The sequence below is a fragment of the Erinaceus europaeus genome, chromosome 11, assembly GCF_950295315.1.
Source record: "Erinaceus europaeus chromosome 11, mEriEur2.1, whole genome shotgun sequence".
In the NCBI taxonomy this organism is placed as follows: domain Eukaryota; kingdom Metazoa; phylum Chordata; class Mammalia; order Eulipotyphla; family Erinaceidae; genus Erinaceus; species Erinaceus europaeus.
The window spans coordinates 109537678-109559311 of NC_080172.1; the positions used below are offsets into that span (position 1 = coordinate 109537678).

The following is a 21634-nucleotide window of genomic DNA, read 5'->3' on the forward strand; positions in this document are numbered from 1 at the left end:
TGACAGAATTATTCAAAGATTGGTTGATTCATGTGGTCTGACAACAAAGTTTCTGTAAGTTTTAGGTTCTATTCAAGAGTTACTGGTTTTTAGTGGCCGTGGGGCAGGTGGTATAATGCATAAAGCAGTGGACTCTTAAGCAGGAGGTCTTGAATTCGGCCTCCAGCAGCACATACAATAGAGTGATAGAGTGACTGGTTCTTTCTCTCTTCCTATCTTTCATATTAATGAATAAATACAAATATTAAAAAAATAAGAGTGATTGGTCACTCAGTCAGTAGTCTCAAAGTGATGATCTCAAACATTTCTATTGCCTACACTATAATCTCTAAAAACTGTTATAAAATATAATTCTATTTAAAGCAATTGAAGCAAAATGGAAAGAAAATTTAATGACAAAGAACAAGATTTTGTTTGTGAAGGCTCTTTCTTGGCATAGAAATGGTATTTTTTTCAAAGAAGATATAGCACAGAGGAAAAAAGTTAGTAAAACCAACTTGCCACTGCTACACTAAAAGAGCTTCCCTACCCTACCTCCAGGAAATGTTTTAAATCTTGTCAATTAGGGGATATTCTTTCTGTTCCTGAGATACTTTTTAACTTTTATATATGTATGTTTAAATTTTTACTAGTCATTTAATAACAGTTTACAAGATTAAAAGATTACAGGGACAGAATTCCACACTATACCTACTGCACCCTAAGATATAAGAGTTTGATTATGATATGGTCAGTCCTCATCTTTCCATAAGAATTACTCCCAATCACCCTAATTTTTTCCAGTCAGTGTTTACTTTTCTGTTTACTCCTGGCTCTGCATTCCTGCTTCAGTCAACTTTCAGTTTATTGGTGATCACTATGTGTATTTTCTTTAAGAATATGATAGAATTTCTTGGACTCTGCCTTTCATAACATTGATGGGTTTACATTATCTAATAGCAAAAATTCTAGTTTACGTATGACACATACCAGTGCTCAAAGATCACTTGTCAGGCTCACTAGCTCATAGAATTTCTCATAATTATTTTCTTTAGATATATAACTATATATAATTTATTTCCTTTATACATATTATTGGATAAAGACAGAGAGAAGCCAAGAAGAAAGGAGGGAGGGGATAGAAAGGAAAGGGAAAGAGAGACTCCTGCAACAGTTTCACAGTTTGTGAAGCATTCCCCCTGTAGGTAGGGACTGGGGCCTTGAGAGCCTTTCACATGGTAATGTATGCCCTCAATCAGGTGTCCCACCCACCACCCTGTTCCTTCTCATACTTTTTTTTTTCTTCTCACTGTTATGCTCTCCCTTCCACCTTCAAGATCACACACCATTTCCCTGTTGTTCAGTACACCTTACTATTTTTATTTTCATTTTTCCACCACTCTGGCTAAACTTTTCACATACAGAGAGATAAAGAGATGTAGAGGAAGGAAAAAACACAGCACCTACGGAGCCAGGGAGCCAGGCAGTAGCGCAGCGGGTTAAGCGCAGGTGGCACAAAGCACAAGGTTTGGCATAAGGATCCTGGTTCGAGCCCTCAGCTCCCCACCTACAGGGAAGTCGCTTCACAGGCGGTGAAGCAGGTCTGCAGGTGTCTGTCTTTCTCTTCCCCTTCTCTCTCCATTTCTCTCTGTTCTATCTAACAATGACAACATCAATAACAACAATAATAACTACAATAACAATAAAAAACGAGGGCAACAAAAGGGAAAATAAATAAAATTACAAAAAAATAAACAACAACAACTATAAAACACAGCACTGAAACTTTCTCTGTTGCCATATGGTATTGGTATACTGGGCTGAACCTGGATTGTGGACATGGCAAAGGGGGCACCCTCCTGAATGAACCATCTTAATGGCCCATATAATAGACATTAGCCCCAAATTGCTATTAACTTCTTTTGCTGAAGAGTTTAGTTGCCTATTTGTTTTACTGTCTACTTTCATACCATTCCTGCAGCCCTTATTCTGCAAATCAAAGTTAAGTAAATTTCTCCAAACAAAAGACTTCTTAGTTTTTTCTCAGGAAAACAGAAGTAGCATTTAATTATAGCTTTAGTTTGGTTTGTTTTGGAGTTTGTCATCATGGAATTTCAGTAGTTACCTTGGGCTTTTTAGAAGATTCTGGTTTCTTTGTTAGTAATGTTTTAGCCTTTTGCATCATATGCCAATTCTGGGCAAGTAACATGTTTCCAGTTTCTACTATAGGTATCTGTAAGCGCAGACTCTTCTGACCATGTTTCTGAGGAGTAGTGATTCAAAGATATGAAGAAGAAAACATTTTCAGACAGAAGGTTTGCATGAGGGAAAGGAAATGTGCAGCAAAGCCTAGTATCCTCCCGGCAATAAGAAAAACTCAGAAAAACAAAAGATCTAAAACAAGTTCTACTTTTTAAGAAAGAGAAGTTCTACATATCCTGATCTAAATTAATGCGGTGGCATTCAGTTATAACAACTTTGTGCCCCCAAATACTCTTCCTAGTCTGCCCTTAGGTCTTCAGGAAGCATTTTGTCTCCTGTATAATTGCTAGGGTGAATCCCTAGTTATAACGTACTCTCCAGCATATATAATAATTGTTGCAACTGAACCCATCCCATAAATATTAGTGAGTGAAGAGACTGGTTGGGATAAATCAATGTGGGTGACATATTTAATAAACTTTGTATAAACATTGCTTGCAACAGCTATAAATAAAATTGTCTTTAGGATTTTTACATATTTCACATCCCCCTATTCATGGTGAAGCACAGATATAATAATTTCTAGCTGTGCTAAATGACAAGAAATGCTATTTCAGACCTGCCCAGATCAGAACAGGCAACAGGGATGTGGAGTGTGCCCATTCTGGGTCCATCATGTGCTGACCGTTTCCAAGTTTCCGCATCAATCCCTTGTCAGTGGGAATGCCGTTCTGTCTAAATAGAACTTCAAGCCAACATGCTTCTCCATTCCTTTTTTACTTTATTTTTTCCAAAGGAAAAGAAAAAAAAAAAAAGAACACCATAAATAACACATGATAGAGATGGCATTTTACATTCACATAGATTTGGACATAAATAAATAAAAGGGATTTTATTCAAATTCTGTCATCCTTGCATGCCATTTAAAAATTATCTTTCCCTACCAGTCCAACATATTTAATTGTACTGTGAGAGTCACACTGGCTCCCTCCTGTAGCCACAGACTGAGCTTTGAGGAGACCAAGGGGCATCTCTCATGGTCATGCAGTATGGATGACTTTGGTGAAAATGAATTCAAATCCCTCTGGAAATTCTGTCTCACTCACAATAGGTACGGCGTTTTCCAGAATTTTTTTGGAGATAGTTTCGGACTTTAATTAACTTACCTCATAATAACCCATCCAAATTGATATATTTCATTGTATCAATTTTATGGTTAAAAAAGCAACCTACCATTATTCTGAGGGGCGGAGCCAAGATGGCAATTTGCAAACAGTAGCTGGCATGAGTACCAACAAGGAGATTGTGGATTCTCTGGATACAGTAGAATACTGGGCTATCAGGAGGAGGGTCCTATGGGTGAGACCACTCTTGGTTTAGAAAACGGAGGCCAGGGGGCAAAAAGAAAGGAAATCTCTTGATTATTTCTGAAGTTCACCCCTCCCCCCACCCCAGAAATAGCCCCCACTCCTAGTAGGCTCCCTGCTGAGCTATTTTCTTTGCCAAGATTCCTTCTTCTTCTTCTTCTTCTTCTTCTCCTTCTCCTTCTCCTTCTCCTTCTCCTCCTCCTCCTCCTCCTCCTCCTCCTCCTCCTCCTCCTCCTCCTCCTCCTCCTCCTCCTTCTTCTTCTTCTTCTTCTTCTTCTTCTTCTTCTTCCCCTCCTCCTCCTCCTCCTCCTCCTCCTCCTCCTCCTTCTCCTTCTCTTTCTCCCTCTTCTTTTTTTTTTTTTTTTTAGGTTGGTGGAGCCCTATTTGAGTGATAAAATACCTGACCAATCAGAGCCTCACCCCTGCCTGGGAAAGACTACCTGGAGGTGTTTTTTTTTTTTTTTTAATATTTTGTACAATTGGCCATCTTTGCCTGCAGTCAATCTGGAGCGGTCTAAGCTACAGAGTGACTGTTAGGGTTTTTTACTCTAATCTGTTTTATTATTACTATTATTATATACGTGTATTCCTTTTGCCCCCTCCATCTTCAGGTTGACCAAAATTAACTGTTGTTGTTTTCTCCATTGCTAGGTGACTAGGAGTCCTATCCAGTGTGAGAAGATCTTGGTTCTCTCTACCTCTTTCCTACACTCTCCTTTCTCCCTCCTCCTAGCTAATTAAAAAAAAAAATCTTTCCTTTCACTGCTTTTTTTTTTTTCTTGTTCTTGTCTTCTTTTCTTCCTTTCTCTTTTTGATTTCTGAATTCACTGATATTTCTTTGTGAATTATTTTGGGGAAGAAGTCTGACACCAAGTGGTCTCTATGTGTGTGTATCTCTCTTCTCTACTTCCCTTTCTCCTCTTGCTGTCCCTAGAATTTACAGTGGATAGTAATAATAATTGCTTATTCTTGCTTTCCTTTTTTTTTCTTTCTTTCTCTTTATTTTTCCTTTGGATTTGGTTGCTTTTTTCTGGAAGTGTTTGACTGGAGGTGTTGTTTGGCTAGCTGGTATTAGTTGAACTGCATCCATCCTTCCTTAAGTTACTACTTGTTGTTAAAATTCGGAGGCTCCAGCTGGCCGGGCTAACTTCACGGGCGGGTAACAGAGATGACCAGAGACATACGGCTGGGCAGGGAAGCTGTATTTCTTTATTCAGGAACAACGATTTATAAACTAAGACAAACTAATCACCAAACAGAACTCTGTTGCCTCTTTCCCCCGCGACGGCGCCAAGCACTCTCTAACTCTGCCACTCTCCAACTCTCGAACTCTGGAACTCTTGAACCCTCTCGGGGTTCCTTGGGGCAGGGCCAAGCGGGCCCATGAAATTAGCAGGACTGATCCAATTTTCTTGGCGGGGAGAGCTAGAACAACCCAATGTAAAGCATACAACAACTACTGTAATTTCTGAGGTTGGGTGACTACATTTGTCATAAAGGTATTTAATATAGCATGGCTTGTACTCAAAACACAACAATTGAAGAATGACAGAACAGAAAAATAAAAAACACATCAATAAAAAGAAAATGGTTAAATCAAGTGCAAATAAAACTTCTACCACAATTAATCAAGACAGGAGCCCAGAATAAACTCCAGATCAGTCAGAAGTAACCATAGATAAGAAAAGTATGCAAGCAATAGTAAACCTAATAATCACAGAAATGAAGACAACTATAGAGGAAAGGGCTTTCAGAATTATGGAAATAACAGATGAGACCCTCAAGGAAACCACAAGCAACCATGAGGTAATTAGAGAACTGAAAGCTGAACTAGCTGATCTAAAAGGTCAATTAGCAGAACAAGCTAACACTTTAACTGAACTGAAGAAAGAAGCCGAGGGAAGGGAAAGCAGGCTAACAGAAGCAGAAAACGGAATTAGCCAGAAAGAGGATGAGCTAGAGAAAACAAAGAAGTGGTAAAAGAGTTCAAAAAGTGATTGAGAGACACTGAAAATAACAAGAGACATATCAGACTATCTCAAAAGAAGTAACACTCATATAATTGGCCTGCCATAGGAAGAAAGAAAGAAAGGGGAACTAAACATTATAGAAGGAATTATAGAAGAAAACTTTCCAGACCTAAACAACAGAAAGGATATTAAGATTCCAGAGGCCCAAAGAGTTCTGAACAGAATCAACCAGACCTGAAGACACCAAGACACATCATAGTTACAATGAAAAAAAGTAAGGATAAAGAAAGAATCCTAAAGGCTACAAGAAAAAAAAAAGTCATGTACAGGGAAAAACCCATAGGATTATCAGCAGACTTCTCCAGCTATTACAAATTGTGCTGCTATGAACATAGGTGTACACATTTCTAAAACCTGGAAGCAATCCAGGTGCCCAACAACAGATAAGTGGCTGAGAAAATTGTGGTATATATACACAATGGGATACTGTGCAGCTATTAACCCATTATTAACTATTAACCCACCTTCTCTGACCCACCTTAGATGGAGCTAGAAGGAATTGTGTTAAGTGAGCTAAGTCAGAAACATAAAGGTAAGTATGGGATAATCCCACTCATAAACAGAAGTTGAGAAAGAAGAACAGAAAGGGAAACTCAAAGCAGGATTTGACTGAATTTGGAGTAGGGCACCAAAGTAAAAACCCTGGGTTGAGGATGAGGGAGGATGTTTAGCTTCAAGGTGGTGGGGGTAGGGGGGGCGGGAGGTTTTATGGAACACAGTGTTTTGGTGGTGAGAATGGTGTTGATGTATACTCCTATTAATTTGTAGTAATATAAATCACCATTTAATTAATATGAGAGGGGAAAATTGATTGAATGTCTTAAACTTTTTTAAATCACAGACTGAGTCTTTTAAATACATAGGCTGAGTCTTTGATATGTTGACTCTCTTAAAAGCTTAGACCAGGGAGAACAGAAGTAACCAGTGACACAGCTATATACGAATAATGTCAAAAGACATAAATTATGGTGATGTTGTGTATGATACAGCAAATCCTAACAAAGAGACTTTTTTCAAAGTTAAACCATTTGCCAAATAATGTGATTATAGCAATAACTATCTACTGTCTTCTAAAACCCTAAGACAGCAGGAATATCCTTCTTCCTCTTTAGAGCCTATATTTCTCCCCCAGTCCTGGAACCTCTAGGGTGGGGCTCACTTTCTTGCATGCTTCTCTCAATTCATACCAAATGATATTGCATCTGCTGATCCAACCTAACCAATGCAAGGAGTACCACCTCACCATGCTTCACTTCAGACTGTGTCCAGAGATGTCAGGCATGGAATGTCAACCCTTTACCCTCATTACTCAGATGAAACATTTCCTTTCATAGTATTCTCTAATTCCACTCCAGGAGGTTCATTTCCTAACTAAATCCCAAAACCTAGATATAGACCATGTCCCATAAGATAGAGTATATGTTCACATGTATCCATAAATTAGCATCAAATATATACCTGAAAGCAAAAATACACAATAGTATATAGTAAGTCATTAAAAAGTTCACAATGCATTAGTGTCTACTTAGACTTAGATAGCCTTCTCACCTACTTCCTATTACATTTCTCTTACTCATTCCAAAGCTAACCTCATCAAAGCAAGTACTGCAAAAGCTGAATAAGGAAAAAAGACACTGGCATATTTTAACGATGACTTTTTTTTTTTTTAGGTACTGTGCTCTTAACCTTCCAGTTTGGAACAGGTCCTTTCCCACCTGTTCTAATGACTTTTTAATCACTATTAGGCCACTCCATCAGCTGGGGCCCTATTCCGGGAGTCCTGAGATTCCCAAATAGACTTCATGAGCTTAGACCTCGAATAAATACCTCTCTCCATTGTTACTGGTCACTCCTATCAGGAACAACACAACAGACCCTTTGTGGGCCCCCATAGACCCTTGCTCTCAACTTTGTTCAACAATAGTAGAGAATGTTCCATCCTCCGAAGGGAGGCTGGAAAATATATTCTATGCTACACCTGTGGAAGATGGTCCTGATACTGGGGCACCTTGGAACGTTCCTACTTATGACCAAAGAATTTTAGCTCAGATCTACAGGGATGCAGAGGTTACATAGGCTCCTAAGCTGAATATGGGCCCCGGAGCACATCAAACCAAAAGGGTTTACAGTCAAAAATATTTATACATCTTTCCCATATTTGGGAGCTACTCTCTTCCCTGATCCAGCTTTCTGGTACTTTTGCCAGCCATGACATAACCTCTGCCGACAATTATTAGGATCCACTTGCATGTCAGATTTCAGGCTCAGGCAAGAAAAAAAAAACTAGGATAGCCACAGGCCCTTTAGAATATAACTAAAATATGACTACTAGCTATCTGCAAAATGGAGCCCCCCCCCCAATTCTTCATCTGCACTATTCCAGCCTTTAGGTCCATGATTGGTCAACAACTTGTGTGGCTTTGTATGTTAAATCTCTTGTCAACCACCAAGTTCCAGATGCTAGTATGATGCTGACCTGACTTCCCCAGATAGAAAACCCCACCAATGTGTCCTGGAGCTTTGCTTCCCTGGAGCCCTTCCCACTAGGGAACGAGAAACACAGGCTGGGATTATGGATCAACCTGTCAACACCCATGTTCAGCTGGGAAGCAATTACAGAAGCAAGACCTTCCACCTTCTGCATCCCACAATGACCTTGGGTCCATACTCCCAGAGGGTTAAAGAATAAGAAAGCTATCAGGAGAGGGATGGGATATGGAGTTCTGGTGGTGGGGATTGTGTGAAGTTGTACCCCTCTTATCCTATAGTTTAGTCAATGCTTCCTTTTTATAAATAAAAAAATTAAATAAAAAAAAGATTAAAAAAAAAGCAACCCACTGGAAGGCAGCAGAGAATTTGAAAATATTTGGAGGGTGTGGGAATTCCATATATCTGAGCAGAGTATCTGTGAGTTCACCTGAGAGCTTCCTTTCAGCTAAAGCTTCCCCTTTCACATTCTTTGTGTTACTAGATTCTAGAGGATGATTACTTGTGCGAACATTTAGGTTCCTCCTTCTAAATAAATTGGACCATGTGGGGGAGATAGCCTAGTGGCTATACAAGAGTTTTATGCTTGAAGCTCTGAAGTCCCAGGTTCAACCCTACACACCAACAACCAACATAAATCAGAGCTGAACAGTGCTTTGATAAAAAAAAAAAAAACCAAAAAATAAAACCCTTAAATATGTAAACAAATGACTAAATGATATAAAATAAAAAGATTGTATATAAGGAGCCAGGCAGTGTCTCATTGGTAGAGGGCACACATTACAGGGCCAAAAAAACACAAGGTAAAGTCCTAGGTCCCCATTTGAGAAGTGAAGCAGTGATTCTGGTGCCTCTCTCTATCTCTATCTATCTATCTATCTATCTATCTATCTATCTATCTATCTATCTATCATCTATTTATCTATCATCTATCTATCTATCTCCCCCTTCACATTAAAGTTCTGTCTTTATTAAAAGGAAGGAGATAAAGAAGAAGATGGAGAAGGAAAAGGAGAAGAAAGAAGAAGCCTGAGGAGGAAGAAGAGAAAAAGAAGAGGAGAATGAGGAGACAAATGGTTGACAGGAGTAGCTGTGGATTTTTTTGGAGGTACTGAATACCAGCAATAACCCTAGTGGCAAATGAAAAAAGAGAGAGAGAGAGAAAGAGAGAGAGTGATAGAACACAATACAGTGTGTCTTCAATTTTAAGCTTAATGAAATGTCATATACGCACTTGGAAAGGCAGGTATTGACTATATTTCTTACATCATTTGAAATTTACAACTTTCACATTTATTTTTATTAGTGATATTTTAGTTGCACAATACATTTTCCTGGCATTAATGGAAAAAACATGGTGTCTTCAAACAGCCAAAATAATCTCTCTAAATTCCCACTGAGTTTAAGCAAAGGCCATGCAATTTTATGAACAGACTTACAGTTATATATATTAGGTGTGCTGAGTTCAAGTCCATTAAATTAGTCTCTAATGAAAATTCATCTATATATTTTTTCATTTTGTAATTGTTTTTCTTTATTCTTAATGACTAACATTAACCTCATTTTGCTAAAGGGAAAAAAAATTAAAAAAAACAACTGCCAAAACAAGAAAAACTGCATATAAATTAGAGGATGATCTGATGTCTTTTAAAATCACAGACTGAGAATTGGGTATGCTATACCAATGATCCAGAGGAGACTTAATTAGGGCTCAATTGCTCAGTTCGTGGTTCCTATGTCTTTATAGAAGCTAAAAGAAAAGCTAAATCATGTGTAATTTGCCATTATTTTCTCAGATAGCTCTTCCTGAAATGTTATTTTTCACTTACCTTTTCTTTTTTTTTTTGTTCATCCTGAGAGCATGATATCAGATCTTGTATATACAGTATGCCACTTGCCTACTGTCAGAGAGAGAAGTGACAACACTTGTCACCACCAATCTCTTCATGTCTGGTCTCATCTAAGCAATACATACAACCTGATATCCAGGTTTTTGCTGAAACTCAGTGTTATGTAACATGTCTTTGCTTTGCTCTGAAGTAAAAAAAAAAAAAAAAAAAAGAAGAAGCACCACAGGGAATACATTCTTAGCTCTCTAAGAACAATGAGTATGCCTGGTACAGTTTGTTTTCTGTTTAACTTAATTTTACATTTTTGTACAGACATTTTGAGGGATCAATTGAGGAGGCAGAACTGAAAAGGGTCAAGTCACATTGATGGAATTTTTTTACACAAACATCTACAACCATCAGAGCAATATGATTACTTATATCATTAAAGAATTATGACCTTTAATAAAAGCAGTGCATATACATAAAACTAGTTCCTATGTCTGCTCCCAGCTTACTTACATTGAAGGCAACTACTTTTTCACGTTTTTATACCTGTCTTAAAAATATGTAGCTATTTAGGCAGTGACTTATCATTTTTAAACATCACATATTGACCTTTTATAACAATAGATGAAGTCTTTTGTTGTTATACACATATACACACACATACACACACACCTTCACACCTTTTCCTCCTTTGCCTTAATCTTGGAGTAAATTTATTAATGGAGAGTTCAAACTCTTTAATTTTTGTTGTTAATATATTCACTACCAGAGAGGTGCTGCTGTGGCAAAACTTTGGACTTTTAAGCTTGAAGTTCCAGTTTGATCCCCATTAATAAACATATATTTTATTTAGAACACTACTAGGGTTGGGAAAATAGCTTAATGGTTATGCAAAAGACTTTCATTCTCAAGACTCTGAAATCCTAGGATCAACCCTCAGTACCATCATAGAACAGAGTTGAGTATTGCTCTGGTCTTTCTCTCTCTTTGGGAATTTGTCTCTGTATCTTAATCATTAAGCAAACAAAATGTTTTTTGAAAATTATTTACATATATGTATAGAGACTTGAGTTAAGTGGTTGACTGTGTTTATATCTGTTTTCTTATGCAACTTATTTTTGAAGTTAATAGATGTGTTTCTGGGGTGGAGGGTAGATAGCATAATGGTTATGCAAACAGACTCTCATGCCTAAGGCTCCAAAGTCCCAGGTTCAATCCCCTGCACCATCATAAGCCAGAGCTAAACAGTGCTCTGGTTAAAAAATTTTTAAAAAATAAATAGATGTGTTTCTTTTTGCAAGTTTTTTTCAGCTATAACTATTAATCTATTATACAAATTTGCCACTTTAAAAATAAGTTTTATTGAGGTAGCATTAGTATAAAACATTATATAAACTTTAAGTGTACCTAATTTTAAATTACAAGTGTACCTAATTAACCTTGTGGAGTTTATATACAGCTAACCTACAGCCAACATAATACTCAATGGTGAGAAGCTTGAAAGCATTCCTTCTCAGATCAGGTACTAGACAAATATGCCCACTATCACTATTACTATTTAACATAGTACTGGAAGTTCTTGCCATAGCAATTAGGCAAGTGCAAGGAATTAAAGGGATACAAACTGGAAAAGAAATTAAACAGTCATTAAGTGCATATGATATGATAGTATTCATAGAAAAACCTAATGAATCTAGCAGAAAGCTCCTAAAAATTATCAGGCAATACAGTAAGGTGTCAGACTACAAAATTAACATACAAAAATCAGTGGCATTCCTTTGTAAAAACACCAAATCAGAACAAAAGCTATAAATGTTTATCTGGAATCAGAAAATACCTAGAATCACCAAAACAGTCTTGAGAAAAAAAAATAAACCTGGAGGTATCATACTTCTATTCCTCAAACTATATTGTAGGACCATTATAATCAAAACTGCCTGGTGCTACAACAAAAATAGATACACTGATCAGTGGAAGTTTAAGTAAACCAATAGGACAACATCAAATTAGAAAATGCACTTTCTAATGGAGGGGATGGGGACTCAGAAGTCTAGTGGTGGGAACCATGTGGAATTATACTCCTGTTGTCCCATAGTTTTATAAATCAATATTAATTCACTAATAAAATAAAATAAAATAAAATAAAACCACAAAAAGTGTTCCAATGTAGAGTCATGATGGTTAGGCTGTTGTATAAATCAAAGTGATTTTGATCCCAGGTAGCCTGGTTTTTAATAAATCCTAATATAATTAAATGACAAAGGATTAAGGACATGATGACCTGAATTTTTGAATCTTACAACTTCTATTTGTAATATCACTGGCTGAACATTTATTGAGGAAAAGATGATTCACAATCATCGGTCAACTTGTCATGTTCCTCCATCACAAGGCAGTAAGTCTTTACTTCTCTTTAAATTCCTTTTTGCTTGCCCCCTGATAAAGCCCTTGGATATGCTTCAATAGATGATAGTTAACTAAATGTTTACTTTGCCTTTTTCCTCATCTTATTTCTTAAGTCTCACTTAAAGGTGAGATAGTATTTATCATTCTGATTTATCCCATGTAACATGATTCTTTCAAGTTCCATCCAGGTTGTATCATTTCATATAGCTTAAGAACACTTAAATGTGTATATATAAAATAATTTCCCCAATCACTCATCAGTCTTTGGAAATTTGGGCTGTTTCCAAAGTTTGTATATTATTTTAACAGTTTTGTCAACATTTAATAAAAGTTAATTAAATGAAGACAAAAAATATTCTAGAAAGTATAAAAAATGTAAGAGATAAAAGAAGAAACTGTAGAAAAATGAAAAAAATGGGTGGGGGGAATTAAGGACTAACATACAATTAGCATACATTCTAGAAATAAACAGTAAGAAGGAAGTTCCTTTTAAAAGAACACAAGAAAAATAAAAATAATATATATTGAAGCACATAATTTAAAATAAAAAATTCTGTATTTGCCTAATGAATTATTGAACAAAATTCTACAAAACTTCCAAGAAAGAGCTACTACCTATACTTTTTAAGCTCTCCCAAAAGATTGCAGACACAGAAACATTCTCTTCCATCTTCAATGATGCTAACATTATGCTGACAGCAAAAATAGATGTGGACACTGTCTAATATTCTCCACCAAAAAGATTTGCCTTTAAAAAAAAAATCTATTCCATCCACTCCCAACCTGTCTCTTCTTTAGCTATCACTAAATTATTCTCTACATCTGAGAAAGTTTTGTTGTTGTTGTAATTTTTGCTTTGTTTCTTTATATTCCGCATAAAAGATTAAACATGCTATATTTGTCTTTCTACTTCTTACATTTAGCATTATGTCCTTAACATCTATTTATATTATCACAAACAGCAAGATTTTTATTTTCTTTTTTGTTAATAGATACATAATACCCCATGCTTCTTAATCAGACTATCTAGTCAAACTTAGCAAATGAGTTACCTACTCTTTCCTGTAATATAAACCTCCTGGGATACTAAAGTCCTAGATTTTTATTGTTGGGAAGATTCTTTATAACTGTTTCAATTTCTTTGGCTGTGATTGGCTTGCTTGTGTTTTCTACTTCATCTGGTAAGCCAGTAATGGGTATATTACTTCTTTTGAGTTCATCCCTTGTGTTCATCCCTGGTATTGTTTTCTGTGTTTCTTAATCTTTATTTTTAGTTCTTTTCTTTCTTAGTTTTCTCTAATTTATCCTTGATCTTGCTAATTCTGCTCTCATTTTCCTCAGCTCTATTACTTAATTCAGCTCTTTTGTTACCAAAATATATTGTTCAACCAGTTGGTCTCTTAGCTCAGCTATTTCAGCTTTCAGCTCTCCAATTACCTCAGTATAGTTTTTTTTTTTTCAGAGTCTCATTTGTTGTTTCCCATTTCTGACACTTCCCTCAAAATTTTTCCTTACTCCTGTGATGATTGCATCAGTTAATGTTTGTTTGTTCCTGTTTCTTATTTGTTTTTAGTTTATAGGAAATTTTTTCTGGGCTTCTGACCTGAGTCCCTGTTGTAGTGGTTATTTTATTTTATTTATTTATTTTCTTTCTTTATTGGGGGATTAATGGTTTACAGTTGACAGTTAAATACAATAGTTTGTACATGTATAGCACTTCCAAACAAAAATACAATCCCCACTAGGTCATCTTTTCCCATCATGTTCCAGGACCTGAACCCTTCCCACTCCTACCCTCACCCCAGAGTCTTTTACTTTGGTGCAATACATCAGCTCCAGTCCAAGTTCTGCTTAGCGTCTTCCCTTCTGATCTTGCTTTTCAACTTCTGTCAATGAGTGATAAATGTGCCTATGAGTCACTGTTGTAGTGGTTATTTTCAATTTGATCACTATCTTTGGTATCTTTTGAAATTTGTGTGCTGGGTATTGCTGTTTACATATAGTGTGAGGTGACCTCTGTTCTGATGATCCTAGTGTCTCTGGAGCCAGCCCTGTTGTGATATGTCTTAGAAGTGGGCAGGCTTGGGAGTTGGGTGGTAGTGCAGCAGATTAAGCCTCACATGGTGCAAAGCACAAAGACTGGTGGAAGGATCCTGGTTTGAGCTCCTGGCTCCCCACCTGCAGGGGAGTCGCTTCACAAGTGGTGAAGCATGTCTGCAGGTGTCTATCTTTCTCTCCCCCTCTCTGTCTTCTCCTCCTCTCTCCATTTCTCTCTGTCCTATCCAACAATGATGACATCAATAATAACTACAACAATAAAAAAAAACAAGGGAATAAATAAATACAATATAAAAAAGAAGTGGGCAGGCTGAGGATCTAATGTTGACACAACTGTGTCTATATTTATAAGTCTCTGCTGTCATAAAGAGTGGGTGGGGGATACAGATCTGGGTTGATGGAGTGGCCATCTGGTAGGTTTGACAAAAGATGCTCTCTGGGAAGTACAATCTATTGGTCCTAGGCTGCTACAGACTGCAACTCTACCTGTTGATCTCTTTATGGAGCAAATACTGGTAGTAGATGTCCCACTGACCCTCCAACACTTCTCCCCAGAGTTCCCCAGGGATATATACAGCAGACAAGGCCTACTGCACCTGGGTAATTTCACAAAGAGGACATGGAGCACCTTTCCTCCCCTAATATAAAACACTTGTCACTCAGGAAAATTGCCTTGCTGCTCTAGTGAAAGACAGAGTCCTTCTTGCAGAGATCATCCCAGTACACCTGAGGAATGCAGCTAGGCAGGTTTTCTGGAGGAGGATCCACTCTCCTTTGTCCTATAGTCTGCCTTAGTCATTACTTTTTGGGCTTAGGAGTGGGGCCAGAACCTTGGAGAATTCAACTCACTACTCCAATGTCCTGGGGTCCCCTGGCTTCAGTCCCTCAGGGCTTGGTGGAGGGGGTGAACAGGCAAGACAGAGAAATAGACACTGGGCCCTCTCATTCCTGTGAAATGATTGCAGAGAAGACAGAGGATAGTTAGAGAGATTTGGTACACTCCTCCAGGGGCAGTGGCATTGGGTAATGGCTTCAGGAAGTGCTTTTTCTCCAGAGAATGACATTCTTTGCTTCACCAGAAATCTTAGCTATTCTTTGATAAAATTTGTCGAGTTATTTCATTGTAAAATTTGTTTTCTGGGAGAAAGCCATCTTTTTGTGATTATATCACCAATGTTCCACCATGGACATCTGATTCTTTTTTAGTAAGGTGTATGATAGCTCTTAGTTTTCCGTCCACATTTAGATATTAAAGAGTAGGTGGCACATGCTATCCGTGCAAATGTGTGTTAAAGTCTTTCTTTGTAGCACAAAAAGTGATTAGTTAATTTACCTGTATGCATGTACTGATTAATTTTGATGGAGAAGAGACTTCTAAAATTTTGAAAGCAAGACACAGAACAGAGATGAAATGAGGATAGTCTTCCTATTTCAATTTTCTCTTAATTTTCATATCAATGTGTATTACATTTTTTTTGGTTGTTTTAATTTCCATGAGTTATTATAGGCAAATAGTCTATCATTTAAACAGGTCCCAGTTTCTCTTTTCCTTGTAATCATAATAGACCAATGTATCAATCATTTAAAATTGTCATTTATTAAACTTTTGTGGTGTCAAGGGCTCATAAATCCATGATTATACTACTCCTGGGTTAATATTTATTTTCAGAGAGAGAAAGATGGAGAAACATAGAGAAAAGACATCAGAGCACAGCTCCATCCTTCATGGAGCTTCCAAAAAAAAACATACATCCTGCTCTTTTATGGTGTCAGTACTCAAATCTGGAGTTAAATGCCGGGTAAGTTAAGCATTATTTTAGGTAAATTATCTCCCAGCTCCAGAATATCAATTATTATTAACAAAAGATAAGTTTTACATTATAAACAGTAATATTTAGAAATCCATTCAGATAAAGTAAGGAAGTTAGAAAGAGGATATCTCACCTGTGCAAACTGACAATATTCAGAAATCCACATGTTTTACATTTGCTTGTTTTCACCTCCACTAAAATTGACGGGCTGAGATAGGATTCTTCAAAGAATGTGTATGGATTTGTCAACCTAACTTTTTAAATAAAAATATTATTTTTATTTGCTCTTAATAATATTTTACAAGGTTGTAAGATAAAGCATATTGTTCCACACGACATCCACCACCAAAGTTCTGTGTCTCCCCACTTCCACCTCACAAAAATAAGTACCATACTTCTCGCAAATCTTAGAAATAGTTTGATTGCTTCTGGTTTTTTTTTTTGTTTGTCTGTTTGTTTTTGGAAAGTTCAAATTAATCAGATCTCTATATTCCATATATGAATGGAACCATCTGGTAGTTGTCTTTCACCTCTTAACTTAGTTAAGCATAATAGCATCCACTTTTATTCATTTTGTTCCAAAGTACATAATATCATCTTTTTTGACTTCAGAATAGTATTCCATGAAATGTATATCCTATAACTTCTTTGGCTGGTCATCTGTTGAAAATGTCATTGGAATTTTGACAGAGATTGCATTGTAATTGTAGACTGATTTTGTTAAAATGGCTATTTTAATAATGTTTATTCTTCTAATATAGGAGCAAGGAATGTTCTCCTACTTCTGTGTGTTCTGCTCTGTTCCCTTTAAGCAGTGTCCTATAGTTTTTGTTGTAAAGGTCCTTTGTGAGTTTCACCCCAAGGAATTTTATCTTTTTGGATTTGATTACAAATAGGATTGAGACATTTATTTCCCTTTTCTCTGATTCCTACTTTGTATACAGATTTATGTGTATTGATTTTTTATACTGCTATATTATTAAATTTATTGATTTTTTTCTAGTAGTTTTTGGTTGAGGCCTTGAGGTTCTCTAGGTATCATATCATGCCATCAGCAAAAGTGATAATTTGATGAGAAATCTTATGCAAGTCTAGTGGACTTGCCTCTGTATTACTTTCTTTCTGTCCCTAGCAGTCTGCAGTATTTTTCCTTGTCTTTTATTTTAGACAGTTTTACAATGATGTGTCTTGGTGTGCGCCATTTGGATTCAACAATGTAGGTGTGCCCTCATCATCTTGGATTTCTATCTTTTGAACATTGCTCAGATATAGAAAATTTTCTGTTATTATTTCTTTGGATATGTTCTCTACTCTTCTCCTCCTCCTAAGGGCAGGAATCCAAATAACTGATTTTCATCTTTCTGATAGAGGATGCCATTTAATAGAAAAGTGCTTCATTTGTCTTCTAAATGTTTTCTTTGCAAGAGGGTAAAATTCATATGGTTATATCTTCTAGTTTTGATATTCCCTCTTCCACCTTATTAAGTCTACTACTGAGGCCTCTTACCTCAACCTGAATTGCATTCAAAGTGTTCTTTGGGCCCTGCAGTTCTGATTGGAGTCCGCTCCCCCCAGTACTTTTGTAATTCTTTGGTAAAATGATCACCAAGTTCTTGAATCTTAAGTTTAGTGTTTTGTATTGACTTCATGAGTTCTCTGAACTCTTTCTCTTTTTGTTTTTTTTCCTAGATCTGTGTCTGTCTAGTCATTTGGCGTTTCTGTCATTGTTGTCAGTATATTTCTGTTTCTGCATTTAGTGTGGCTTTTGTTGTTGCGCCAGCAGGAGGCGCTCTGGCTAGAGTTTTTTTTTTTTTTTTTTCCAACGTTTATATATCTTGGTGAGGCAGAGGAGTTTTTTTTTTTTGTTTTTTTTTTGTGTGTGTGTGTGTGTGTGTGTGTCTTTGGTGTGTGTGTGTGTGTGTGTGTGTGTGTGTGTGTGTGTCTTTGATGTCAGTATAAAGTTTCCCTGCTATGGTTCTAGCCTCTGGGAGGGTTACAATCTTGTATACTTCCTTTTTCTTTGTGTGCAAAGAAAAGGCAAGATTTATTATTTCTAGAATTCTGTGTTTTCCTTCCTCAGGCCATGTGTTCTGGCTTTTTTTTTTAATAGGGGGATTAATGTTTGACATTCACATAAATACAGTAGTTTGTGCAAGCATAACACTTCCCAGTTTTCCACATAACAATACAACCCCACTAGGTCCTCTGCCATCATGTTCCAGGACATGAACCCTCCCCTCATCTGTGCTCTCTATCTTAATAGCAAAATGGTACCCATTGCCACTATGTCCGGCATCTTAAATTTTGAAACCTTTCCTTAACTCCTAATCAAGCTTACCTGAGTTAAGAAGTCACAGTTGTGGTGCAGGTGAGATTTTTCATATCCTGATTTACCAGGATATGTGTTTGGTATGAATATAGTGTCTCCCTGCTGTTCTTCCAGACTGTGGGGTAACAGCATTGAAAACTTAAGAATCATAATTTTTAAATTGGGAAGTTTGTAGATGATTTTTTTTTTTAAACAGTTGTTGTTGCTTTAACTCAGGCTCAAAAGTGGTGCTTCTCAGCTGATAATCTTTCAGCTTGGTGCTAGCTGTCCCAGAGTCTGTCTTTTTAGTCCGAGGAATCAACCCTGACCCACTGACTACCCATGAGCTATGTGTGTCTATACTTACCTGTGGCTTGGTGAGCGTTTGAAGAAATCCTGGTCATATTTTTTGGATTTTCACTGCTTTTTCTAGTTGAGCTGGGAAAATAAAATGAGTCTGCTGTTAATCTACAGTCACGCCTCTGGAAGCCCTCTCTTGTCAGCCTAATTTTAAGAGCTTCTATATAGGTCTTTCCAAGAACACACTCTTTAATCTGCAAATTTCTTATTTTGTTTCCAAATAAACTGTTACTTGTCATAAGTATTGTTTGTTTTTACTTGTAGTCAACAACATAAAGAAAAGCCTAACACAATTATGACTTAAACAAGGTGTACATGGCCAGTTTTATTTAAAGCAGGAACTTCAAGCTTCCTGTTCCAAGACTTACAAATGGGACTGACAATATGTGAAGTGTTTTGCACAGTATCTGAATACAGAAAATCATAACAAAAATTTCAATAAATCCAGTTAGTCATTAACAATTGTTTGCCTGTAAATCTGAAAAAAATACTACATGCTTATCATATGGCATAAGTGCAGCCACCAACAATCTGGTGCAAGTTCTATTGCTGAGAATGAAAACAAGTAACTTTGTCCTTCAAATGATAACTTCTCTGTAGTCCGATTTTCAAGTATAAGATACAAATTTCCTAGGCAACTTTTACCTTAATGGTATGTATTTTCATTTTTTTTTTGCCTCCAGGGTTATTTGCTGGGGCTCAGTGCCTGCACCATGAATCCACTGCTCCTGGAGGCCATTTTCCCCCATTTTGTTGCCCTTGTTGTGGTTATTATTATTATTGTTGATGTCGTTCGTTGTTGGATAGGATAGTCAGAAATGGACAGAGGAGGGGGAGAGAGAGAGGGGACGAGAAAGACAGACACCTGAAGTCCTGCTTCACCTCCTGTGAAACAACTCCCCTGCAAGTGGGGAGCCGGGGGGCTCGAACCGGGATACTTACTCCGGTCCTTGCACTTTGTGCCACATGCATTCAACCCGCTGCGCCACCAACCGACCCCCAATGGTATGTATTTTCTATCAGATGAATAAAGATTCTTATCATCATTCTACATATTATATATTAGGTTATATATTTAAACAATTTTATTAATCTTGTCAATATTATGATATTAATAGCTACCATCATAATTTGATGGTAACCTCAGTAAGTTCTATTTTAACATTTGTAAACATTCTATTTTTTTTCAATATCTTCCTTATAGGGATTAGCAGAAATATTAAATTCTTTCTAAGACAAAAATATGATAAATTATTGTTTGAAAATATTTTACCCACTAAATCTAACTAGACCTATGATGCTATAATGATATAATTATTTTCTTTTATGGAGTAAGCTTTTTTTTTTTTGCTAAAATATATTAAACTTTTTAAAACTTCTACAGATTTTCCCCGAATCTTTCCAGAACCTGTGGTAGATAATTCATCGATGTACACTATTGGTTTTGCATTGTATTCTACATATGTTACAAAAGGAAACAGTTTTTTTACCTGATTCCTGTATTGTGTTGAGTAGTAAGTGGTATATCTTCCTGTTCTCAGTATAATGGAAATTATTTATTCTGCCCCCTTTTTAACTTAAGAGAGCATACCAAAACTAGCTGAGAAGTCCAAGTAGATATCCATTATAGTGCAGTATACTTGTGCTAGGTCTTATGAAAGTGATGGAAAGACTGGGAAATGTATTACATATGGAAGATGATGGCCAGATTAAGATAAAGATTATTCTTCAAAGAAGCTTAGATGACTCACAGGCTAAGCCCATTCTGTTATTATAAAGTTTCTTTTGTACATGTACACGTGTTCATCAAAATGTCCTATTGACAAACCTTAAGTACTTCATTACCCAAAATATGAGGACTTCTAAAAAACAAAATATAATAAAAATGAACGTGGAGCAGCATTAGTAAGGCTAGCTAGTTTTCCCAGAGGCAGGCATGAAATCCACATCTTTCACTTTGCCAGTTTGTCTGCTCTTTCTAATGCCAACAACTCAATCCTCTCAACATAGAATATATTGAATAACGGAATCTTTTCAAATTTGTGAGGTACTTCAGTTCTCATCTTCCCAAAGTATCATTTACTATGAGAATTTGTCCTATCATTTCAAAGTCAGTAAATGGATATATCAATATTCTGGAGCTGTTGAGGTAAGAAATACATTTTTTCTCCTAAATATCCTGTTAGCACAATGGTTATTTTTTGGTAACCAATTTACTCTGAACCTTGTGGTTTTAGGAAACTTTCTTATGAAAAAACTCAAGACAAGATTCTTCAATGAAAAATCAATTTTCTATTCATTGTCAACAATTGTTAATATAATAGAGAGACAATAGACTTGTGATTGAACAGTAAGAAAATAACTCAATTTAAGCAAGTATATTTAGAAAATTAAATTTGCAGTCATAAAAAGTTTAGCAAGAGAGAGTTAGGTGGTAATGCAGCTGGTTAAGCACAGGTGGCACAAAGTGCAAGGACAGGTGTAAGGATCCCAGTTTGAGCCCCCGGCTCCCCACTTGCAGGGGTGTCACTTTACAAGCAATGAAACAGGTCTGCAGGTGTCTATCTTTCTTTCCCCCTCTCTGTCTTCCCCTCCTCTCTCCATTTTTCTCTGTCCTATCTAACAAAGACAACATCAATAATAACTACAACAATAAAACAAGGGCAACAAAAGGGAATAAATAAATATTAAAAAATTAACAAGAAATCCTAAAACAGAATTCACTCTTCTCTGCTTGTTACTCAATAAGTACCTACAAAACAATCATCTAAGTTTCATTCCACACTAG

The 21634-nt window shown here is 36.6% G+C and overlaps 1 long non-coding RNA gene across 3 annotated transcripts in view; it reads right to left on the minus strand.

The window, feature by feature from the left end:
• Positions 1-19386, minus strand: part of LOC132541439 (uncharacterized) — a 39139-nt gene extending 19753 nt beyond the window's left edge. For 2 of the 3 annotated variants that reach the window (XR_009552651.1, XR_009552649.1), the window contains exons 1-3: positions 18854-19386; positions 16312-16428; positions 3415-3534 (exon numbers count right to left, since the gene is read on the minus strand). This is a non-coding gene — a long non-coding RNA (uncharacterized LOC132541439). The remainder of the gene's footprint in view (positions 1-3414; positions 3535-16311; positions 16429-18853) is intronic. The other variant, XR_009552650.1, reaches the window with a different exon arrangement.
• Positions 19387-21634: the final 2248 nt, after the last annotated feature.